Source organism: Brachycentrus maculatus, unplaced genomic scaffold (genome assembly GCF_059751285.1).
Source record: "Brachycentrus maculatus isolate JH-2025_06_01 unplaced genomic scaffold, ASM5975128v1 h1tg000366l, whole genome shotgun sequence".
NCBI lineage: Eukaryota > Metazoa > Arthropoda > Insecta > Trichoptera > Brachycentridae > Brachycentrus > Brachycentrus maculatus.
This window is the reverse complement of record NW_028281115.1, coordinates 20717-47321: the sequence shown is the minus strand read 5'-3', so window position 1 is coordinate 47321 and position 26605 is coordinate 20717. Positions and strand designations below refer to the sequence as shown.

At 29.6% G+C, this 26605-nt stretch overlaps 1 long non-coding RNA gene across 1 annotated transcript in view; it reads left to right on the top strand.

Annotated features, from left to right (window-relative positions):
• The window catches only part of LOC148303495 (uncharacterized), a 106056-nt gene extending 80793 nt beyond the window's left edge, over window positions 1-25263 (top strand). Inside the window, exon 4 of the long non-coding RNA XR_015838478.1 lies at window positions 25174-25263. This is a non-coding gene — a long non-coding RNA (uncharacterized LOC148303495). The remainder of the gene's footprint in view (window positions 1-25173) is intronic.
• Window positions 25264-26605: the final 1342 nt, after the last annotated feature.

Below are 26605 nucleotides of genomic sequence, written 5' to 3'. Positions count from 1 at the left end.
AAAGTAAACGTATATTTTTTTAATACAAAAAGCTAATTCCAGGAGAAGACAATTTTCAGCGATGCAAGACACAAAATGATTTTAGGAGTAATTGTTATATTTTTTAATGTGTCCTTGTATACGTGGATCAGAAAAACATAAATATTTTTTTTGGATCTTTTTCAGATACACCATATTATCAGGTGGTTTTTATAAAGCAAATCATAGACGCATCTAAGAATTGTGTATTAAATACTAAAATATTTTTTTAATATTTCTTGGATGTGATTTTTTTGTTTAAACAATTGATTGCTGTAATACATTTTCGTTGTTAATTAAATTCTTTGTAATTCGATACACTTGTTATACTATTAGAGTTTTATATGAATGATATACGATACATTTTAAATTAAAAGCATGTTAATCTTTCATTAAAACACAGGTGGCAGCGTTATAATTATTTAACGTCACGATTGATTACGAATAATATGAGTTTTCCGTGTTGGGTGCTGGGATTTTTAAGCACATGCGTAAATCAATTTAACAAATTATAGCTTAAAACCCACGACGTATTGTTTCTCGAAAGATAAGAGTACTTAGGTTTTAAGAAACTACCTCATGACCTTGCCTTCTACAACATACTGTACATTGTACACTGTTCGCGAAACGTGACCAAAATGTCGTTTTAATTAACTCATTGTTATAAATCAAAATATATAGCAATCTCTCATGGTCTCTATGGGAAATAATCGTCATGTATTTTATCGAAATCATTAGTTTAGTATTTAACACAAACGCGTTTGATTTTAATTAAAATAACATAACCTCGATTTGCTTTTATTCCGATCACGTTTATTTAGAGAAAAATATGCCTACCTTAAAACGCACGATGCAAAAAAAATGTGGAAGTATATTAAAAAAATTACAACCATTAATTTACTTATAGGGTCCGCCATCTAAAGTTTTTTTTTCAACTAGTGCTTATTTCGTGAATGGTAACACTTAGCTCATGTCTGATTTGACAGATAATTAGTTTTATCCTTCCGCTGAGCGAATATGGTTGTGTATACGCTTGAACAACGCTAGGAAATATTGCGACATTCGACTTACAGAAGATGCCGATTTTGCCAAAAAAATCATCTTTTCGGATGAAGCTCATTTTGATCTTGGCGGGTATGTAAACAAGCAAAATTGTCGTATTTGGGGCACAGAAAACCCGCACGCATACATTAAAAAGCCGGTACACCCAAAACGAGTCACTGTTTGGTGCGGATTTTGGTCCAGAGGCATAATTGGGCCATTTTTCTTTGAAAATGAGCAAGGAGTGGCCGTTAGTCAATGGCGATCGTTATCGGGCCATGTTGAACGGATTTTTGTTCACAAAAATTGAAGAGGAGGATATTGGCAACATTTGGTTTCAACAGGACGGCGCTACGTGCCACACAGCCGAAGCTACACTCGATGTTTTGCGCCCCATTTTCAAAAAAAAAATGTTATTTGGCGGACCCTATATAAACATACACACATACACGCATAGACACACACACACACGCACACACATACACAAATATGTAATATACACATTAATTATATATATATATATATATATATATATATATATACATATATATATATATATATATATATATATATATATATATATATATATATATATATATATATATATATATATATATATATATATATATATATATATATATATATATATATATATATATATATATATATATATATATATATATATATATATATATATATATATATGCTTATTAAAAAACTATTTGCACACTTATCTTTTAAAAAATTTCATTCGATCATCATAATATTGATAGTCGAAAGAAAATAAAAACACTGTTTTCCGGATTTTTTATTTATTGATTACGATCACCTTTAAGGATGACCTAAGAATGCATGTTCGTGAAACCGTGATCAAACAAATAATCACTCAAAATACTAAAAATTGTCATCAAAAACAAAAAGGCAGCATTAAATTTTTCTTTTCTCTTAAGTATGTATTTTTATTGTTTCTTTATAACTACATTATCAAATAGAAGAACTAAATTTAGATTCAGTTTTTAAATAAAAATATTTGAAATATTTATTACTCTTGACATTAACTTTTTTATCATACGAAAATTATTTTACGATTTAAACAGAAATCATAATCAATAAAGTGACGTGATGAAATTTTATTATCTGCGCTAAATAAAACATAGAAATCAACTTTATGATTAATTATAAAGTTCTTAATTACTTTTATTATTGAGGTAAGGATTATTGAATAAACTGAGGTATCTACAAAATTAAGATGTTTGTATCATAAATTTATTGTATTTGAACTTAGGGAACATCAATCATTTTTTTCTACGCGTACAATTATATTCTCAACACGTTATTTTTTCGTCTTAAATAAAAACTTCCGTATTTTTTATTCAGAGAAGTCAAAATTTAAATGATATTAACACCTAAAGCGCGATGCCCTCAAACAAAACGCGCCCAGCGGTGGTGGGTCTGATCTGACCCAGTACAGAAATCGCCTTTTAGGCGTTTTTTGTCGGGTTTTTATATTTTATATATTAATCAAAATAGGCTACATAGCAATAGGATAATGTGTCATAAGTTTTGTATGAGAATTTTCAAGTTTTTGATAGTTTTGAATTTAAATTATCCAAGCGCTTCATTTTACATGCGAACTCGACCGAGCGCAGCTGCTAACTACCACCGCGTAGCATGTCGCATCCGCGTGAGGCATGATCGGCATGAAGCAGTGGTTGTAAACATGTTTATTTTTACTGAATTCAAATAATTTGTGTTTTTAATTTTTTAACTATATTTTAAGTCAACATCATAAAAGATAGAATTTTTAACTTTTATTTGTTATCTTCAAATATAAAACGTGGCGGTTAGCTCCAAAAACCACAAAATGATTCTGGGATTTTGACTTGAGTTCATAATTCAAGATAAATTTTTGTCCATAATGCAATTAAAATTTATTTTAAATACAGTGAAAATGGTAAATTTTTCATTGAAAAATATAAACAGAATTGCCCAAAATGGTGTAAATATTCATTTAATGTTCGCCATTTCTTACATAGATTTGCGGGTCTTAGAAATTATGAATATAATTTTGTACGGTACTAAATAAAACTAATTTTTGGGTATAAATTATTTTTATATACAAGTTCGTTAGACATAATAGGTAACAAATTTAATTTTAATATTGACAAGTAAATTATTATCAAAAAATCAGAAGACAATCGCTACTTTTCTTGTTAAAATCGATGTCTTCATCACTTACTGACATTTCTTACAAAACCAAGTTTTCTGTTTCACTTTAAAATTCTGTATCTAAGGTTTTTGAATTCTAAATCACTGTCATCTACACTACTTTCTCACTTTTCTTTCAATTTTAGAACTGTCCAAAAGTCTTCCAATCTCGTTATGAGATATTTATTTTTTTCCTGCCATTCATTGTGGTAAAGTGTCGTAAAGATTTTTTTTTTTAAAAACTAGAAATTGTTCTAACATAAAACAGTTTATTGTGAAGTTTTGAAGTTAGTAACTTTGTGTATGTCGGTGTTGTATATATACATAAATCTATTATATACTATATATTACCACTATTTGTGGTATTTTCTAAGTAAAACTTAAATTAAAAATGGTTAGATTTTACCAAAAAGTAACTGCCGAATCAATTTATGAAAATATTAACAACTTATGTAATAATTACACTTTTTTAAACGTGATCCTTAGTATTTTTCATACAAGTAAACAAATAAATCAGTTTAAAACGAATGTAAAAAAAAACAATATACAGAATCAATCGCCAAAGATTGACAATGTTTGCTTTTGTTTTGGGGAGTTCGAGGGCACGGCAGACGGCACACTAACACATTGATAGCGAACAACTGACCTTACTCAATATGATTTTTGATCTTTTATTTGTTCTTTTTTTTTAAATAACTCATTCGAATCTGGTCCGATAATTTTTGTTTATATCTCAATTTGTAGGTAATTGTTTGAAGAACGATTACACTGAAGGAAAACGACGTAAAAAATTACCTATTAAGTAATTAATAATTTTCCGCGATGGTGGGTCTGATCAGACCCACCATCGCAGAGGAGGTGTTAAGCGTTAACTAATTAAATTTATTCCACATTTCGCACACATTCAATCATACAATCGTTTTTTTATTGTAATACCGTTATTACACATCGTTGAAAACACGTTGCAATAATGAGGTCCTGAACCTAAAATATATTCAAGGCTCGGCTAATGCCTGCCCACAAGCTTACGTAAGATATTCTGTTTCCCATTATTTACAATTAAAACGAGAGATCTATAGATCTCTCAATAAGCTCTAATCATTTTAAAATATTCAATACTGACTCATCGTACAAGAGATCTGATTGGAATCAAGGCCAATTGTTCTGTTTCGTATTCTGTAATCCATTACGTTTTGAAAATCGTGGAACCTTTGCCTGAACTTCTTGACCTTCAGGTAATTTTTGAACACATTTATATTGTGTTTGAAATAAACAGAACATTAATTTTTAAAATCAACTCGAAATTAAATAATTTACTTCTAGTAATATAATTTTCTCTTGAAAATAATCACATCAACACCAATTCAAGACCATCTTAACTCATTTTTTTGACTTATTTTAAATGAATGACAACATTTACAAACATCTGTATTTGGATGTGTACAGGCACTTTAAAAGTGATTAGGAGTTGAGGATAAGTGACATAAGATGGACATAAATGTACATATGACTGTTACAATCCAACATTATAACCGTTACATTTCTAATTTCTAAAGAAGAAATATTTTTTAATACTATCAACACACTTTTGGTAACTCACATACTAACTACAAGATCCAAAACACAGAAACGCATACAACAATATGTAACACATACCTCTTTTGGTCAAATGAACTTTGATTATTATGCAAAAGAGTTTGTATTGTAGGTCATGTCGTATTTAATAGCATGAACATGTTTTTGCAAAAAAGTGGATCAAATAAATGAATTAAACTTTTTAAACAATAATTTTGCATTTAATTGAAAAGATCAATTTTAAATGTTGACATAAGCTCCTTAATAACTAAAAATTATAATCATTGGCTAATTTTTGTGAGTGGCGAAATCACTTTTCTTTAGATTCTAAATCATTGACGATATAAGTTTTAATACAACATTTTGAGTGTGTCCAAATACTTGTTCACAAAATCTGGATTATCTCCAATTACAGGAGTTATTTTTATCTGGTCAAATTATAAGCTTAATAATAAAAATGAAAATGGTATTTTCTGGCGTTTCTCATGTGTGTGATTATAATCCAGGATTCGGATCTCACATACTAATATAAGAGTTTCTGCTTAATAAAAAGCTTCTTTACATCTCACCAATAGATGTCTCTAGTGAAGTTCTAGTGATTCATGAACAAGGTTTCTAAATTGGTTCATATATATAGAACTTCCAAGAATTTGAGTAGTGTGGTTGTCCATAATGGGTAGAATTGGTGAATGTTACACGTGTGTAAAGTGATCACTCAAACCAGCCTATGACGGTCGTAAGCCCCGTAAATGCCCAGACTTCCATATTCTTCTTCATCTTTGATGAGATATCAAAATAATATAAGTTTTAATTATTAATAATAATAATAAAACCCCTATTCGCACCCCAATGATGCATAGGGCACTGCGTCATATAAACGCAGTGTTATCTTGATCGTTTACACATGAAGGAAAGGTGATCAGCCCTCCGCTTCAGGTACGAGTCCAGGGTAATAATATTGAATAAATATTACAGTGAAAAAATCACTTATATTTATTTTTACCCCCCTTGGGAATCGAACCCGGGACCTCCAGAACGGTAGCCGAGCGTACTGACCATTACACTACGGAGGCGGATGGAATTATTAACAACACAAAAAAAATAATAGGTCGTTTATAATTTTCAAGACCAATATCCTGCATTAACCCATATAATCATACTAATCTCATCAAACAACGAGTTCGTATTTAATATCAATCATTCATTTAATAATGGTAATCCGAAAGTCATCAAATGCCTATTTTTTTACATTTGAATAAAGGAAATAGCCGTATGAACTGTAGCGTGATAATAAACGAAGTTCACGCCTAAAGGGTTTCTTAACCTACATACTTAAACAAGGTTTCGTTCATTGTTCTATATAAAGTCGTGATTCGGTACTTGACTGGCGGAGTCAACACTCCTACACATTACTTGATATTATTGTCATTGTGTTAACATTAAGTAAACAAAGTTCAACTTGACATACAAACCCAATTAGTTTCGAATCGGAGTTCATAAAACAGAAGCTTTTCCATTCACTAAACTAGAATGGGACATACATTCCTTTAATGCGTTTGATTTGGCCTTTTAAAGTCGTGCAGAACGATTTGTTAAGTGATATGAAATATTTTCGGAATAAAAGTAGCAGTTAACTGACAAGTGACCTAATGATTCGGAAGTTTTGTTAACACTCACAGATCAGAAATGCGTTTTGAAGCGCTTACTTTCAATGGTGTTTCGGTAAATGTTTGTCCTTTAGAAGGTTTTAAAGGCCATGAGATTATATTTAACAACCTTGAAAAATAATGGTTTGAGACTTCAATCAAATTCAATAAATATTTCATCGATGAACTGTAATTTAGGGGGGCAAGAAAAGCAGTGATTACATGGTTTTACGACTCAACGTATTAAGTGCGATTTGACGTTTTAAGATATTCAATTCAAAAAGTCTTTGATATTCATAAATGTAGGTAATAGTATATGGTATATGTAGATATTTACCTATATTTCAAGCGGAATTTAACGGACAGATAGATAACATTTTTTCACCAAAACTACTGAATATCAAACTTTAAACAAAGTAAAAATCTTTCTAGAACTAATGCAGCATTAACAATAATTAAAGAAAACACTTCGTTTTTTACCACTTGAGTTTAATTATAGACTACATGTTTCAGAAGCTAAACTTCCATCATTCAGGTCTGTATAATAACTAAAATATAAAATATAAAATTGTTCTATAAATAAGGATAGGGGGAAAGTAAGGGGAAGGGGTTAGTCAAGGAACGGAGTTTGAAAACAAAGGAAAAATTTCATTTCACTCCCATAAATTAAAATTATTACACCTTGTTCCATATAAAGGCCAAATTATGAATTATCTTGAAAATTTAGAAATACAAAAAAACCTGAATTCTAATAATAATTTATTAAATAATATATTGTTTCAAAATTCTTCGCCATTGCTTTCAATTTTTCCTTTGTTTTCAAACTCCGTTCCTTGACTAACCCCTTCCCCTTACTTTCCCCCTATCCTTATTTATAGAACAATTTTATATTTTATATTTTAGTTACTATACAGACCTGAATGATGGAAGTTTAGCTTCTGAAACATGTAGTCTATAATTAAACTCAAGTGGTAAAAAACGAAGTGTTTTCTTTAATTATTGTAACATGTCTTACCACAAAGTTAATGCCGAAACAATAAATAAAATATCAGCATTAACAATATATGTTTATATATTTTTTTAAAGTATTGATTCTCTTTTACACTTTGGACGCTCTTTCATTTGTTATAAATGATAGGTATGTATTATGATTCTGATTCGCATCAGGCTTAAATTTCTACTGCTTACCCATTTCCACTCCAAACGGTGCATATGGCACTGCATCACATCGATGCAATGTTACATTGATCGTTAATTAAACGAAGGCATGATGATCAGTCCTGCGCTTCAGGTTGAAGTTCCGGGTGATATTAAATTAATATTGTAGTAAAAAACACCTTTATTTGTTGCGACTCCCCTGGAAATCAAACCCAAGACCCGCAGCATGGCAGCCGACTACGCTTACCACTATGAAATTTAGTGACCAACAAACGTTGAACTGTTGTATTTTTCGTATTCAATACTAAGTTTAATATTTTTTACTTCAAATGGTTTCGGAATATTATATAATTTTACACGAACAATAATACCTATTTTTACTACTCTAATTAATCTGTCAGCTCTCTATTTTGTAAATTACAGTATTCTTATTTTTTATGTATTTTTTACAGTTTATTTATATATTTTTTATATGTTATAGAATCTAGTAAAGTATATTTCTGGCTTAATTATAACTAGATGCCCGACAGTGACAAATCAGATTCGTAACAAAAAAACTATCGCCTGATCATTATTGTGCTATGAATTAACTAAGAATATAATTAATTAGACCACTGTAGTAAAGTTTCTATTTTTTATACAGGATATAAAAACGAAGTGCATTCCAAGGCTGTGTCAAATGTCAAATATTTCTATGGCCATTATTGATGGTCTATAATTATATAAGACGAGTGATTAAAGCCACTGTTTTAACAATGGTCTATAATTAGACGAGGTATTTGTAGTTTTTTTTTGACCTTGAATAAGATCTCCGGTAACTATTGTAATCCTTTATTCCTGACGATATGCCTATTCAAAGGGGCATTTAAAATGAAATGGTATTAGAGATAGAGGAAACCGTTGTACATGTGAACTAATTGCCGATTATTTTATAAATCATTTTTAGTTTAATTTATTTTGTAAAAAATGGTTAAGGCACAATAATAAAAAAATATGCATTATTATATCTACTTCAGTTAAAATTATGTATTTTGATTTATAACACTATTTGAAACTACATGTTTTTCAAATCTTCAAGTATATATTCTTGAAATGTACCGTCCTGGAGCTCCCGGGTTCGATTCTCAGAGAGAGGTGGGTGGAAAAAAATACAAGTGAATTTACACTCTAATATTTATTTAATATTACCCTGGACTGGTCTTTGAAGCGCAAGAGTCATAGCCTTGTTTTCAAGATAACACTGAGTCAATATGAAGAAATTCCTTATGCACCATTGAGTGCAGATAAGGGTTAGAAGAGAATATATATTTTTCATCTCATTTTGGCCACGGGTAAAATATTTTAATGTATGTATCTATGTGCAAAGGCCAAAATGTCTGCAATTGCCTATTTTGTGTTTCATTATGACTTAACTAATTGTGATAACAACCCTTATGCTTCTGGATATAGAATATTTGGTTAATAAATAGCTTATGTTCACCTGAACTTTCATATGCTCTTTGTGTGATTTGTGTTCCTACTTTATATATTTTTTAATAAAAATAACTAATAACTCTCAACGTTCATTGTTATCTGTAAGCAATCTATAGTATAAGCAATCAATAATTGACCATTTGACTTTTCTGCATATTCCTGTGGTAATAATACTGCTTCCAAAGATTTAATTTTCAACAGCGCAACGTATTTTTTTAATATATTTTAAGATTTTCAATAAAAACCGATGGAATTATTGCTTGCATGCAAAATAATTAATAATAATAATAAAACCCTTATCCGCACCCCAATGGTGCATAGGGCATTGCGTCATATAAACGCAGTGTTATCATGATCGTTTACACATGAAGGAAAGGTGATCAGCCCTCCGCTTCAGGTACCAGTCCAGGGTAATATTGAATAAATATGACAGTGAAAAAATCACTTATATTTATTTTACCCCCCTTGGGAATCGAACCCGGGACCTCCAGAACGGTAGCCGAGCGTGCTGACCATTACACTGCGGAGGCGGACGAAATAATTAACATTGCAAAAAAAAAAAACGATTAAAAAACTTAAGACTATTTACGCAGTAAAAAAAATACTAGAGTGTCGGAATAATAAATGTTAGTAGGCTTAACTTATATATAAAATACTATATACAAACTAACTGACTAATTATCACGCCGCTTCCCTGCAGGGGTAGGCAGAGAGAATACAACGCCACAAATATCTGTATTTGCACACAATCTTTGCCTCATCCACATTTATGCGTCTCCTCATACATACACGCCGATTATTCCAACCTGACTAAGCCACTTGCAAGTATTTGAAATACTTGATCATACCAAGTTTTCCTCGGGCTTCTTGTGCTCATATTACCAACCACGTTCGCCTTAATTATTTTAGAATTTATACATTGATAAAGCCTTCCATAGGCACAACACTCGCCCCCTACATAATTAATGACATTAGCACTGTATGAACGTACACAATATATTATACCGAGATTAATCTTTACCTTGACAGTGAAAGCCATTTTGAAATATTTGTTTGGTTACTCGACTTGGACTGTTTTGTTATTGGACGGTCGATACATAGGATTATAAATGGATACAATCAATCACAAATCCGTGCGTGTTCAATTCATTTAAATGAAACATACTGTTCATACTTATTCGTATATCGGTAGTAATTTATCAAAGGTTTACATATTACGTTTATTGAGTATATGAACTTAGATATAATAATTTATAAACATCTACAAACATTTTTTTATTAAAATTACTCATCTACGTAGTACTTTCATCCTAATGGTACATAGGGCACTGCGTCATATAAACGCAGTGTTATCTTAATTGTTAACATATGAAGGAAAGGTGATCAGCCCTTAGCTTCAGGTACCATTCCATTGAATAAATATTGAAGTGAAAAAATTTTACTAATATTATATTTATTACCCCCCCTGGGAATCGAACCCGGGATCTCCAGAACGTTAGTCGAGCGTGTTGACCATCACACTCTGGAGATAGACTTAGTTATTTACTTATTATAAATAAAAATAGTGTTTTCAATTCATTTTTCAATTTAGACTTCAAAGGTAAATAATGTGTCCGATATTAAAATAAATTATTTATTAGCCTACCAGAATAAATATGTATTCTTCGAATAATGAAACCGCTTAAATGCCGTTAAAAAAATATCAAATAAGACACTTGCTTTTTGTTTAATACAAGTAAGTACGTACAAATTTGTTTTAATATATGTAAAATTTCAAAAAAAATTAAACCCGGTGCGAAACTTTTGTGATTATATTTGGTTTAAGCATACCAAAGTACGTAAAGAATAGCTATAATTCTCCATATAATAAAATACTGTCGACCAGTGTAATCTAAACATCAAGTTTATTGTGTAACGACATTACCAAATTACGTTCGTGGTTCTTCAATGAGGTTTCTTAAAGGATTCATGTAAAGCGTTACACCGTAATGTAATTACAAACGAAAACCTTATTCAAATACTAAAATAGGTTGTGTTTTGGTGGCTTCTTGTCAAAATGACATTACTTTAAAATCGTTGAATAAATCATTATATATCCCTTAATTTAAGTAGGCAACTTTCGAGGTTTCCGTGTAAATTATTAAAGTTTTGAATATTTTATCAGAAATGTGTTTATTTTGAATTGTTTATACTGTATAATTGATCTGACAAATGATCAACCAACTTCACCCTTAAGTTCAACATCAAAGTATTTTGTTCATTAAAAATGATATTTACATAAAATCATTTACCCTTTTACTGAACCTATTTTTGTTAATTTATGCGCACGTGTATTATTTCTTTGGTTGGTGTTTTTTGTATATTTTTTTCATTCTGTACTATTGTATAAAGCAAAGTACTCTGGCACTTTTTTACAGTATAATTCACCTTAACCTCCAGTAATTAATGATCATGAACGCATAGTCTTATGAATTATCTACAGAAAAGTTTAGTACAAGCAAATATTAGTTACTGTTATGAAGCTTTAAAAAGCAGCTTTACAAACCCCAAAAAAATGATCAAACAGTAGTGTTGTAGTATTAATAGAACGTCATTTATAGATATTTAAAGCAGAGAGTTTTTATTAAATTTTCAATAATTAAATCAAATAAAATAGTGTGCGAAATTGCGAAATCAACATTCAACATTAAAAAAAACAACAACAAAAAATGAATACCAAAACGGTACCCCATGCTACATTTATTATTTTATTATTGATTTTAACCCACATAATTTACAATTTTTTTAAATGTATTATACGTTAAATCAAGCACTGATTATTATGACGAATGTCATTCTTTTGAAAACTCGATAATTGCCATAACTAGGCTAAATAATTGTCACAAAATTTATTTTTATGCGTTTATTTAACAATAAAATACAAGTAAGTAGACTAAAAAAACAGTGTTTGATTTCACATTTAATATATAAATTAAAATGGAGTTCTACAAATTAAACGCCAAGTCTATAAATAAACATAATTTGATTTGAATGTCAAAGTGTAGTTTTTTGTTAATCTAAGCTCTAGTTTTTCTCTTTAAAATATGTTATCAAAGAATGGTTGTACCATGCGTTTTTAACATAAAAATTAAATTGTTAAATTAAAAACAGTTTTTGAAGATTCTTATTTTTTTACTCTTGTCATTCCATTTATCACCCTATTTAAAATTCACCCCATCTGGTTCATTTTCCAGCTGGAAGACAACCCCTTTGACGATGAAAGCGTCCAGGGAAGATAGTGTCTGGGTAGGTGTTTGGGAATCTGGATAGCTGGTTTCTCTGGTTGCCGACGGCTTTTCATTCAGAACCCGCTCGCCTTATGAAAATTCTGTAAAGACAGACCGCAACGCTGCGGTAGAATATTTATACCCATTACTAAAATGATGATTTACATTTCCAAAAGCAGGGTTGCCAAAACATTATTTTCATAAAATCATTGTTACAATGCAATGTACCAAACACTCTTCAGGAATGTAGAGGCAACAAGTAATTTAATCATATTAAAAATTGTAGTCTGTAATTGTAAAACTATTTAGATTTCTAACTAACTAACTAACAAACCATCGCGCCGCTTCACCGCAGGGGTAGGCAGAGAGAATAGAGCGCAACACCACTCTGTCCTTGCAAACATTCTTCGCCTCTTCCACGTTTCTCCACGCCGATTCTTCATATTTAGAATTCAATCATGTGAATTCTACTTTTAAAAAATAATATGTTTATTTGGCAGTCACCCAGTGAAAGGATGTTTCTGCTAGGGACAAGTATTATTGAATTCAAGGTTGTATAATTCAGTTATAAATTCCTTGACTTAAAGATTTTTTAAACCTTCATATGCACCTTCATATGGGCGTAAATGGAACCCTATCGAATCAAAGTAGTGTTATTATTTATTTTGTTAAAGCAAAGATATCAGTTTGATTGGATTCGTATGACATAAAGAGCTAAGGATAAATAACATAACTACATTATGAGAGTGAAAATTTAAGATGTATGTATACCTGTGGGTAGTCAGTAAATAAAACTTTATTGTGTTACAAGGAATCAGAAATTTTTCATTGTTTTTTAGCTTATCAAATTGTTCCACGTTACTAAGTAATCACTTAAAAGATATCCATCACACAAATTACACAAAAAACTGTATTTAATCTGCAATCTCAATTATGTTAATAATTATTTGATCCTTTAACTATTCAAATAAAAGTACATAAAATAAACATAACATATTGTATTCATATAAAAATTCACGTGGTGAAAAACATCAACCTATTGTAAAATTATCGACACGGGTTTAACATTCACCGTTGAATTTTGATTTATTGGTATAATTAAAAGAATTAGAGTACATGATTTATTTGTAATCACTCGTAATTGTAGTCAAAGACACCTGCAAGCGGTTAAATTAAAAACACAATGTACAATAATTGGACCCACCAAATTTCAGTGAATTATTTTATCGGTTATTCCACCCACCCAAATAGCGACCACGTAACATTTTCAATATCATACATACAAAACAAATTACTATGGATCCCTTTTTACATAATGTTTTGAAAGTCATGCCATATGGCTCAAGGATAATATTATGAAAATATTTACGTGTTATATTATTTTCGAACTTTGCTGAGAACATTTCTTTACACGTGTTTCTGCACAAAAATAATTCGTTTTTTGCTATTGATTGATAAATATATAGAAATTCTGTAATATTTCAATGAAATTCAAATGTTTCGTTGTAAAATCAAATCGTTACTTACCGTTTATTGATGAGCTTTTTGTATCAACCGCTCAAGCATACTAAAAAACCCTTTAAATATTGCTTTACAACCCTTAAAGATAGCCTTGAAATGATTCAAGGGTTATGGGAGTATTTATTTTAATATCATATTTTAACAAAAGCCTATCATGTTACTAAATAAACAATAATAAAATAAAACGTTTCCGTGAAATGGAATTCTAGATTCAAAATTTTACTTAATACATAGATTACTTATTTTTCTGTACATTATTTATTGATTTGGCATTAACTTTGAGTAATAACACGATAAAACACTTGTATGAGATCATTTTTTAGTTTATTAAGTAGTCGTGTTAACATTAAGGAACTCAATATTAATATGCAATTGCAATTGCAAGTTTTATTTTGAAATATCATTTGAAAACTTATTTGGAAATTAGTTTTTTTTTAATGCGTCCCTTTTTTTAAATGTGTACATAAATATATTTCCTTATATAAACATACAAAAAAATTCTCGTTTATATTTTAATAGTATTTTGTATTCAGTAAAGTGGAGCCCTGAAATGAGGGTGTATTACATATTTATGCCCTTAATTATACTAATTGGTTCTATCTCTCTGCTACATTTCTCTTCCTTTACCCTCAAAGTATCTCTTTTGTGGCAAAGTAACGATTTGACCAGAAACTCTTTAAAATAACGAAAAACAGATTTTTAATTTTAGTAAAACCATTTTTAATCTAAAAAGTTCGAAGTAAAAGAGATTGAAAGAGATGTATAAAATGGAAATCTATGTGAACATGAATATCATGTGACACGTTTATATCAATGATAGGTAATAAATCTGTTTTTATTTTGTAAAAAATCCGCATTCTTCGATTTTAGAAAAAAATCACAATTATTCACATTTACATGTATATGGTTGAATCAATTGTTTGAGATTGCAATTTTACCATTTTTTATCATTTTGAGGTACTTCAATATGTCACTACTTCTACAAAAATACGTACCGAATATGTCTAATTCTGAAAACGTATATAATATATTTTAGAATTTTATATAATAAATGTATCTCTTGTTTTTTAAAGTATTAATATTAATAAAAAAGATAAAGGTGTCATGTTTTCATTTTTACTATTTGTAAGTGACAAAATTAAAAAAAACGTTTAACAAAATACCACTTCTGAAAGTATAGTTTACGTTACAGGAGTTTTTTAGTAATCACAAAAACTAAAAATAAAACGCTTTTCTGTAAAATTCATATTAACGCGTATATGATAATTTGTTTGAAGCAAAATGTCTTGTTGGCAAGTAAAAAAATCCATTGGAACTGTCTTTAATGTATGTGCAATTACGTGAATCGAAAAATTTAGATCATTACGAAAAACTTTAAATGAAATGTTAAGAGTACGATAAAAGTAAACCAGTTACGATTATTATAACACCTCAAAATGTTATTACAGTTTCGTAAATCGATTATCTCGACACCCGAAACGAAGCAACACACTTCGCACAGAGTATCCAATGACCTAAGTTAGGTCCAAACAATCGAAGATTTCTGCCGGTGGGAACATTAAGTCACTGATTTGTGGCAGCAAGAGTAGGCATTGTTAATTTTTACAACGTGGAAATCGAAGGTGTAACAGGCAACTTGTAACTTCATGGTTATTCGCTACTCGCTACACTCGTGGGTGAGTGCAGACTTAATAATTGTGTGACGAAAATTAGCACTGGCTCGTTTTCATAATAGGCAGGCACTTGTGAATTCCCTTTTTAGTATGCCGTACCGGTTGTGTAAGGCCTTCTCATACCGGCATAATTGCAAAGAGGCGATTGCTTGTAATAGTTGGGTGTTAGTTTTTCGCTTCGAAGCGCTATTTGAGCGATGAATGGGTAATGAAATTGCATGTCGGCATTTCCTTTGCATCAATATGTAGAATGTATTTACTGAAGGTTACATTGAATCGAAACAATTTTTTATATAAAATATTAGTTACCTTAGTATCTACAAATGCAATCTGTTATTGTTAATATATTATTAGATTAAAACCAATATTTTTAGCTTTTTCACTTTATTTTTATTTGACCAGCGACCGGGTTTCGTCGTTACCGACATCATCAGCCTGGACCAGTCTGATGATGTCGGTAACGACGAAACCAAATAAAAATAAAGTGGAAAAGCTAAAAATATTGGTTTTAATCTAATAATATATTAAAATGCAATTCCATCACGAAGTGTCAGTGGATAATATAAATCTATTAAAAAGTGTTATTGTTAAATATCAATTTCTAGGACGAATAAAAAAAGATACTTCTCTTACGTTTCTGAATTTATTCATCAGCAGCAGATATAGCAGTATCAAAGTATAAATCTACGTATTGAAATAAATAAACTTATATTGTTCAAACAATATTTTTATATAAAAACCATTTGATTTTATTACCGACTTACTATTTCACCTTTATTTTCTTTTCTAGATTGCAATAACGTCCTTCTTCTTAAGCTCCTTTTTTTAGTTCATTTATATTTTACACAGTTATTATTTTTGAGATATATCATGCATACTTTGATATACACAAAAATGCGACTACCAGGCATATAAACTCTCATTGGCTGGCTTAGTGATCACTTTACACATTGTATGAGGTTACTATTTTGCTATCTTGTGAAATGGTACTCGGGGTCTTAATGGAGTGTTAGAGCGCAATAAATAAAATAAAATGTTTTTAATATATTCCACTCAGTCCATGAATATGGAACTCTCAAATAATCAGGTAAACTATTGAGGAAAGTTTTGCCTTAGTGCGAATAGGGGTCAAACATTTCCAAATTTCATTATATACGTATGTCATTAAAATAATTTTAAACACCATTTGCATAGTATATCTTATTTTTCTATAGATCACCTTGTGATACGCGTTAAATTGTTAACTGTATATATTCTTTAATACGCTAAAAATAGATTGCTTGGTTTAGAATATAAGATATTGTGAGTATACTGGCCAACAATATTAACTCAAAAATATGCTATTTTGACTTACTGATGCATATTAAAATGTTTTCAACGTTCTATAAACTGGCTAGTAGTGTGAAATGTCATTTATATGTGTGTGGTGTTAAAAATGAATTCAACTTTAAGGTTAAGAGCGGGTATTTTTCAGGCCTAAAGCTTTAAATAACAGGGATTATTCAAACAGGGATTTTATTGTTAACGTTTCTTGCCAGTTAACCCACGACATATTCTTTAATACGCTAATAATCAAATGGGTTGATTCACATTTGGATTCAAAATATAAGATTGGCACAATATATCAATATTTGAAAAGGTAAATTAGTTTTTGATTAGAATTACGTTTAACGTTCAAGTCTAAGGGTTGTATTTTGCTGCACGAAAACTAATTACTGTAATATTCAACGATGTGGGAAATGTATGTCTAGTTTCCTTATCTTTATTGCGCGCAAGGAGCCGTCTTTCATTCACGATCATTAGCAGAGGGTTATATTCATTGATCTTTAGTAGTTGGGCTGCATATTGCAAGCTGTCTGGTGTACAGTGTACACAATACATTGCAAAGCTCTGAATGCTTCCGGGAACGATCGTTAGATGGTGATAATGTCTGTACCAACGAGCTTACGAAATGTACTGTAGTTTTCTAGTAAATATAAAATTCATTCAGCATTCAAAGTAAACTGTATTAAATTCTTTATAAAATAAATAAAAGTCAAATGTTGTGAGCAAATTCTTTTATTTAAGATACTTTTTTCCAACCGTTTCGATAGCTATGTTGTCTTCTTTGGGGATGGATACCTGCTACATTCCTGTAGAAGATAAGTTGAATGTCGAAACCGTTGGAAAAATAGTACAAAAAATAGTTTGAAAACGAAAGTTGCGTTTTTTATTTATTTTATAACTTTTATAAAATGTGCCACAAGAAGCCAAAATAGTTTTAGAAAAAAAGTTTATCTTAAAAATATTGGTAGAATGTCATTTAATTTTTTTAACCTTGTACTTTTTTGGCAATAAAATAGATAAAATTTAGAATATTTGTAACAAATTTAATTTTTTTTTATAATATGTAAATATGGATATACATATGAAATATACATGAGTTTTATTTTATTTTTATTAAAAAAAATAATAAAACTGTTAAAAATTAAAAAAAAAATCTAAGCATTAGCAAGGTTTGTCTGTGACTAATATGTATGACCATTCTCGTTCATTATGTGTTTGAAAATATTGCATTAGAATCGTAATTATGATGTATTGTATCCAATTATTCAAATTGTGTATTAAGACATTAGGACATAACCCAATTTTATATAATTACCTTTGTTGGCTATAAATCTTTAAGACAAATGCTATTTTTCAATTCTCTACTCGGTGATGTATGCCGATACTATGAGGACTGTTGAAGAAGCGAATTGTAATTAATAAATTTTGAAATAAGTATTAAAGAACTATCCCACATGTTTTTAAATAAATTAAATGAGATAAATGTTCCAATTTTTGGAGTCGGATAAATCGACCGATATGTTTGAGTAGATTTATAAATGTGGAAGAGGTAAAGATTGTTTGCAAAATAGAGTGGTGTCGCGTTCTACTTTCTCCACCTACCGTTGCGGGGAAGCGTTATTTTGGTTATTTTATTAATTTTTTTTGGAAAAAAAAAACAGTTTAAAAAACTTGAAAGGCGAATTTAGTTTTAAAAAAAAGAAAAGTTATTTGAATATTTAAATGTGGTTAGTTCAGGAGTCAAAATAATCGGATTGAATGAGTGTATGTAGTATATGAGAGCTAGTCAAAATTTTACCATACATAAAACACAGACTACCAAAATACCAACTTTATCAAGATAAATTTTCATGGTAACTTTATCAAGAAATATTTGTGTTTTTATTATTCATACAAATATTTCAATTTCAAACTATTTCTGTGAGCCTAAGTGGCTCATTATTAGAAATAGGTATCAAATTGTGGTAGAGTGGGTGCGAACTAAGAAACTCTGACTTAACAGTCCGCGACACTAACCACGGGACCACAACCCGACACAAATCAAGTTGTTTTGAATTGTCCGCCTCCGTAGAGTAATGGTTAGCACGCTCGGCTATCGTTTTATAGGTCCCAGGGTCGATTCACAGGGGGGGTCAAATAAATAAAATAAAAGTTTTTTTCACTCTAATATTCATTCAATATTAGCCTGGACCGGTACCTGAAGTGGAGAGCTGATTACATTTACTTCATGTGTTAATGATCAAGATAATACTCTGTTTATATAATGCAATACCCTATGCACCATTGGGGTCCAGATACGGTTTTTTTAATAATTAATTATCATTATTTTCGTATCATAATATTATTTCAACTAAAGAGAATATATTTCTGAAAAGAATATATTTGATGAAGAGAATGTAACAATAGTAAAAATAGTAAAAACAATCGAAGAATTATATAAATTACGAAGATTACAAACGACTTTTTTTTATTCGTTTATATTCAAATTATATTTATATGATTGGGGTGCGGATAAGGGCTTTAAGAACTAAAGAATTGAGCTATGGCTATAGGAATAATTGAAACAAGTATGAATGATTTTTATTTCACGGTTGGTCAAGTATTGTTTAATATCACCATACAGCACAATGTATGCTGTAAGTAAAACGCCTTAAGGACGCATCAGTGTGGATAGGCATTATATTAAGCAAACATATACAGAGATCCTGTGAGATGTGGCGCGGTCAGATAATTGACGTGTTGTGTAATGTACACTCACCTTAAGGGCTACGCAGACGTAGGCGACTGACTCCCTGCAGTACCATCAGAAACAATTAATTAATATCGTAATTTATACCCATGTATGGAACGACCGCAGACTAACAAGTGGTTGGGCTGATTGCCTGTGACGTCACATAGTGTTCACACTATGTTTGAGTGTAATTATAACATGCATAGTATATGTGATTTTACTATTTTGATCCATACTTTCTTTATTATTACAGGGCTTTAATTATACTATCGTTAATCCATTTTAAATTGAAATTAGGGTAAATACATAGTTCTCCTTCTAACTCTAGTCTGCACAGAATGGTGCATATGGTACTGCGTCGTATTGACGCAATGTTATCTTGATCGTAATTTACATAAAGGCAGGTGATCACTTCTGCGTTTCAGGGACCAGTCCAGGGTAATATTAAATAATGTTGATGTGTAAAATCACTTACATTTATTTCCCCACTTCCCCCCTGGGAATCGGACCCGGGACCTCTAGCAAGGTAGCCAAACATGCTAACCAGGGATGCGGACTACGTATTATATTACTATGTGATTTACTTAAAAATATGTTTTGATGCACTACAGGTTTTTTTTTAATATAGTTTTAAGAAATTCAGACGCCATCGAAACAGGTGCCATGTGTATAGTTAAGTAATTAGTAGAAATCACAAAATTAACCATTTTCATAAGAAAAATTAAATTGAAAACAAATTCTTGAATTGAAAACAAAAAGATATTTTTTTTTTATGTTTTGAATATGATATTTTTTTATTTAATACCTTTCCACACCATATTGTGCATAGCATCACATTGGCGCCGTGTTGACTGGATTACCAAACTACACGAAGGCAATGTTGTCAGTTCTTCTCTTCAGATTCCAGGATATAGAAGTTAAGATATATTATAAATCAAATGAATAATTGAGCTTAGAGTTAACAGCGTTACTGATTATGGAAATGGAGAAAAGTAATAGATCAGAACATGAGAATAGCTGCAATGCCTTTGGTACTCAGAGAAGCATACTCTTACGTTTTACTGTATTTCAAAAATCACTTTTTTGAACTAGTTCCTTGAGGTAAAAATACATTCTTTCGAACGAAGAACTGTACATCATAAGTACAATAATAACGAAACAAAAATTCTCTTATCATTCTATTCGTAACGAAATCAAAGTTTTTTATTTATTTTTATTTATTGGAAAACCAAAGAATATATACAAAAATAACATACTATAATTTTTTTTAAATAAAATTCCATTTACAGGTTTTCACTTAAGTAATCTAAAAATAAACATTTTATCCGTCATGTACATAAAATCATAACTTTACATATAATAAACTTACATTAAATGTTTCTATCAAAAAATAAAAATTTTCTTTATCAAATAGTCCAATAGACATAAAAAATATTTCTCTTAAACGTATTAAAAGAATCATTATTGATGAATATTTCATTAAACATTATATTGCAAATATCGCAGGCACGAATTAAAAATGAATTTTGGTAGGACTTGGTGTGCAATTTAGGGATTTATAATAAAGTTTTGTTTCTGGTCTGTGCTCCCGGGACTGTATTTTTTTAAAGAGTTTTATAAAACATTTTATAGTGATTCTTTGACCTTCATATTTCGATACCTTTGTTAATGCATTTATTATAAACAATAGACTCATTTTTTGTAATAAAAAAAACCTTTGAAAATAAAAATATTTGTTCCAAAACTTGTAAAATAAATTATCAATCAACAATACTTGATAAAGTTTAAAAAAACATAGCTTTTTATTTTGTTGATTGTATAGCGATTGAAATAATAATATTGCGATTCCGTTTGCGATTCAATCATACAAAAAATATTTCAATTAGACTGTCGGTTGAAGTGTATCATTTATTTTATGCAAATTACAATATGCAAATTGGAAATGCACACTGCACATGCACTGCATACGTCTCAAATCAATACCACCCATTCTCTGCCCCTAACCCGGACGGAATCGCCTGATTCATCTCATTCACCACACATTCTCTTCTACGGGCAATCATGTTCCATTCAAATTGTAGTTAACAAGATAGAAGAAAAGTGTGCATGTGTGAGCTCGCTGTTTGTAATACATTGCATTGAAAATATGTACTTTGTTCACATCAGAACATAGCAATGGTAAAATATATGTATATTTAAATTATAAAATAAAAATCTCGTTGAAAGTGATGATATATGGTAGAATTTAATGGAAAACCTTTCACGAACTGTTTTCATCGAACTTTTAACAAAAATATTTTTTGTTGTTGTTATATCGCTCACTTCTTTCAACAACGTCATATATATAAAAAAAAAAACTGATTTTTCAGGAGACCGTTTTTAAAGTTTACGAATATAATACAATGTATTAAAAATTATTATCAAACCACTTTTTCTGGGATTAAATAGCAAGTTTATCTCAATTTTTATTTATATTTCTCATATTTTAAAGACAAAACCCTTCTTCAATTTTTATACGATTCATTTTTATACGAATATTCTTTTTTTTAAATACATTACAATAACATCAAAAAAATATATCTTAATCTTATTAATAACAAAGTACAATTCTATTTTACAAAGTAGTATCAATATTATATCGAAATATTATACCAATATGAGAATGTCAATAATAATAATCATAGAATCTTCAATTGATGTTTATATATTTTTTTAAAAATTAAATACTTAAAAATAAAACAAAAAAGTAATTGAACACGTAGAGAAAAATACTAGTCAGGCAATGAATAAAGAAAATGTTTTAAAAACAAAAATAAAAATGTACTCAGAACTAGAAAAAATGCAAATAGTTTGTCTGTTCTCTCAATAATAAATAAATAATAATGAATTTAAAAAAAAATATTTTGAAAAGTAATGTACCTACTGACCAAATCGAAAAAAATAAAAACACATTAATATTTCTCAAAAAATGAAAGAAGTAAGCTGGTTTAATGTTAACCTGTTAATTTTATGTAAATATTAAACGTATTATTCAATCGATATGTATCATTCTCGATATGTCAATCTATGATTAAAAACGTGTGAATATCCTGGACGGCAAAAAATACAGTGTCATTTAACAGACGATGTTTTTTACAAGCTTGACAAAAAGTATTTTATTTTCCCTTTTTATAGCAGCTCGATTATATTCGTATACTTCCGTTAAGGTGGTCGTGCATAAATAAAGTTTTTTTAGTGTACCAATTTATTCTACCAATTAAAAAGGTTGATTGACGCATACTTTGATTACTTAGATACCTTATTCATACGTAATATTATATGTCATATCTCAATTCAACAGCAATATAATGCATTTTATTTCTTGAACATTTTCCCTTAAGAAGGCAAAGGGCCTGAAATTAATGTATGATTTAATATAACACTTCTTGACTATTTTCGGATAACGGTCCTGTAACAGGGTTGAATATCTTACGTTGAGACGGTTGAAATGTCCTTTTTTTATAGGGCTAAAATTAAACAAAAAATTACGAATTCAACTGACTATTTTTATGAAAAAAATAGACCTCTACACAATCATGCGAAAAAAATATCGTGAATTGATAATCATAAGTTTTTTAAAAATATTTTTAATCAAAGTAAAGTTTAAATAATTCAATATAATTAAGGAATCGCTAACAAAATATGATGCATGATAGCCAAATATACTAGCCATCTATTTAATAAAGGAATAAATCAAATTTTATTTAAAAATCATGTACGATGAGTAATTGAAAATAAAAGCATATTAAATAAATTTATCGAAAAAACCATCAATAATTATAATTAGTCAATCATCTCAAAATAAAGACTAAAATTAATATGGAAATTGATTTTTATACCAGGCCAAAAAAAACTAACCAACTAACTTACCATCATGCCGCTTCATGCAAGGGTAGGCAAAGAAAATAGAAAGCCACACCAATTTGTCTTTCCAAACAATCTTCGCCTTTTTCACATTTCTTCAAAAAAACTGCCGATTATTCCGTATTAGGATTTTATTTTTGGTTTAAATTTTATGATATAAATTTATTATACTCATAATATCAATTAATGCGGTATGTTGTTAAAAACATTAATGTTATATTTCGTAAAAATATTTAAAGAGTGGTTATTTACTAATATTACTAACATTTTTGTAAAAAAATATAAGTAAAAATGACTAATCACTAATTAAATGCTTTAAATATTTATAATATTGAGAATATGAAAATATTTATTCAAATAGTCAGGAGTTTTTAAATTCTAAGAAATGAAATTAACATTAAAACTGCGTGGTCAATTTATGCATACGAATGCTACTTGCAAAACATTCCGCTTCGCATAAGAACTCAATCATCTTTGTCTACAAATGTGCGTACTTATTACGTGCATTGAAAAGATCTATAACTAGAAAATAACCAAGAAGTTGTATAACTCGATCATATATTTTACCCTACCACTTTGATCGATAGATCATTGTTAGCGATCGTAATAGGCGAAAGCTTTAAATTACGTATGTTAATGTTAGAAATATTCTAATATTTGCATTCTTAGTTTCTTGTTTTAAGACATGAATTATTTCTGAAATTTGCAAGAAAACTACGCAATATCATGTTAGACGTTGTGTTATAGTTTTGTGAGATGGATGAAATGTATTTAATGGAAAAAAGAATTCACAAACGCGAATTGATCCTTATGAATCTAAATAATATTGAGCAATAAAAATACGAAAAATTTAACTAGAACTTATTTATATTTATACACTTAAACATATTTTTAATACAAGAGATCATGGTGGGTAAGAATTTTGTGTTGTTATATACACAATAAACAAACAAAGATTTTCAATTGTTTGACTTAAAAAAATTTATATTTATTCTCTTTTCATTTTATTATTACATTATTATAGAGCCAAAAAATGCCGCATTAGATTCCTTCCTAAGCCTTGTTAATCTCCAAATATTTACATATTTCGTAAAAAATATGGTAAAATTTCTTTAAAACTAAATCAGTGAAGGAATCATTTATTAACAAAATAAAAATAAAAAAAACTCCACACGACCCATTTTTCGCCAGCTTTTAAAAATAAGCTTCAATTATTAACGCTTCATATACATTCAATAAACCAAATTAAAGTGATTTTTAACCATCTCCAATTAATTATATAAACATATACTATACAAAAAATTGTGCTGACATTATTTATCTTCTTGTTTCATTGCGTTTTCATGTGAATTTGGTGGAATATGAGTATTTCAGCCTTGCCTATTTATGTAAAGGTAAAAAAAAATCGAAAGAATTTAATATTTAAAAATATAAAATTGTTGTAACAGAATGTAAAAAAGCAAATTATAAAGTAGAAAGGAAGGAAAAAATACCAAAAATAAAAATGATAAACCATGCCATAATGCCCTTCACGTCTTAGTTTTATTACTATGCATTAAATACGTATTTCAATAAAGTGATATGTACCTCTAGCTACACGCTGTTAAAACACAATTTCTCCTTTGTTATTTCAGAGATCATCTATCACTGATCTGCCGTCTGCGGTATCATCTGATCTCACGGAAGGAAGCTGTTGACATTTCACCTGCGAACAATAAGAGGTAAGAAACAATGGACCAGTTATGCTAACAAAACAAGAGAATGCAACATTAATCTTATATTATGTTGAGTCATTGACACTCCCTGGGTCTGATCTCAATATTCATACAAATTAACTACATCTTGTTACGAATAATACTATCACGTGATATCATAATATATCACATCTAAATTACTGCATTTTTAAAAAGAAATACATTTATTATTGAATAAATACCGAACTATATGTAAGAAAATTAGTAATGATATATAAGGAACTGCATCTGACGTTCTGTTTAATTGGTCTTTAATTATTTAACGATGTTTAACTCACCAGTTTTACGCTCTAGATTTTTGGTTTTAGGAGCAGAATATGCATATATGATAGGATAGATGATGAAATACACGTTGAAAATTACTTTACTACTATGCGGAAAAAGGATTGGAAAATTAAAGTTGGTAGGAAAACTAAAATAGTGGCAATAACGAATGCACTCAGGGATACATATCTGTTCTCGTATAAGCATGTGCAAGTTAGACATATCAATGTACATTTCTCGATACTTTATAATTGCTTTTTGCTGGATACCAATGTCAAAAAAAAATTCTGCGGATAAAAGGTCATAATTTTTATACTTTCGCATTTTCTCCAGCGACTCCAAATAAGAAGTATAAATCTTACATAAAACCATACTAGTAAGAGTTTTTAACCCCGAGTACCCTATCTGCTGTTCTGCGGATCATACCTTCCTTTCAACATTCCTTGTCCATTTTCTCTCCCATATAGCTATGAATTCTGTCACCCTGAGTTCCTTTACTTACGTCATCTGAATCCCATCAAATATATATTCTACTGTTATATCCAATAATATATAGAGCAGGATTGATTGCTTTGCCTTCATGGTACAAGAACGGTGTTGACCCAAAATGATGCCCTACCCATCATCTTGATTCAAATGGGTGTTAAAGAAAAAGGCCATACGCATTCCCCCGTTCGTTCAAGTCTTAGCTAAAAATAAAAGTTTGACCTTGAAATTAACCATTTAACTTTGTTATACAAAACTGTCTTACTGTAATTTCAAATAAGTTTTGAAATTTATTCGGAAATGAACTTTCACGAAAAGTTAATCGATTCAGGATATTTTCACTCGCTGCATTCTTCACTCACTCCCTTGTAGAAACGATATTCTTTTTTTAAATTGCAAAATACTTTCAGAAAACCACGCCTCGATATTAAATTGGATCTGGCCTCCTGCGGTTATATATTATTAATAATAAATCTTGAATAATTCTATCTTAGAACCTTATCTAGAGAAATGGCACAGAACAATGGCTTCATCTAAATTTGCCTTTGCAAAAAGCTCGACG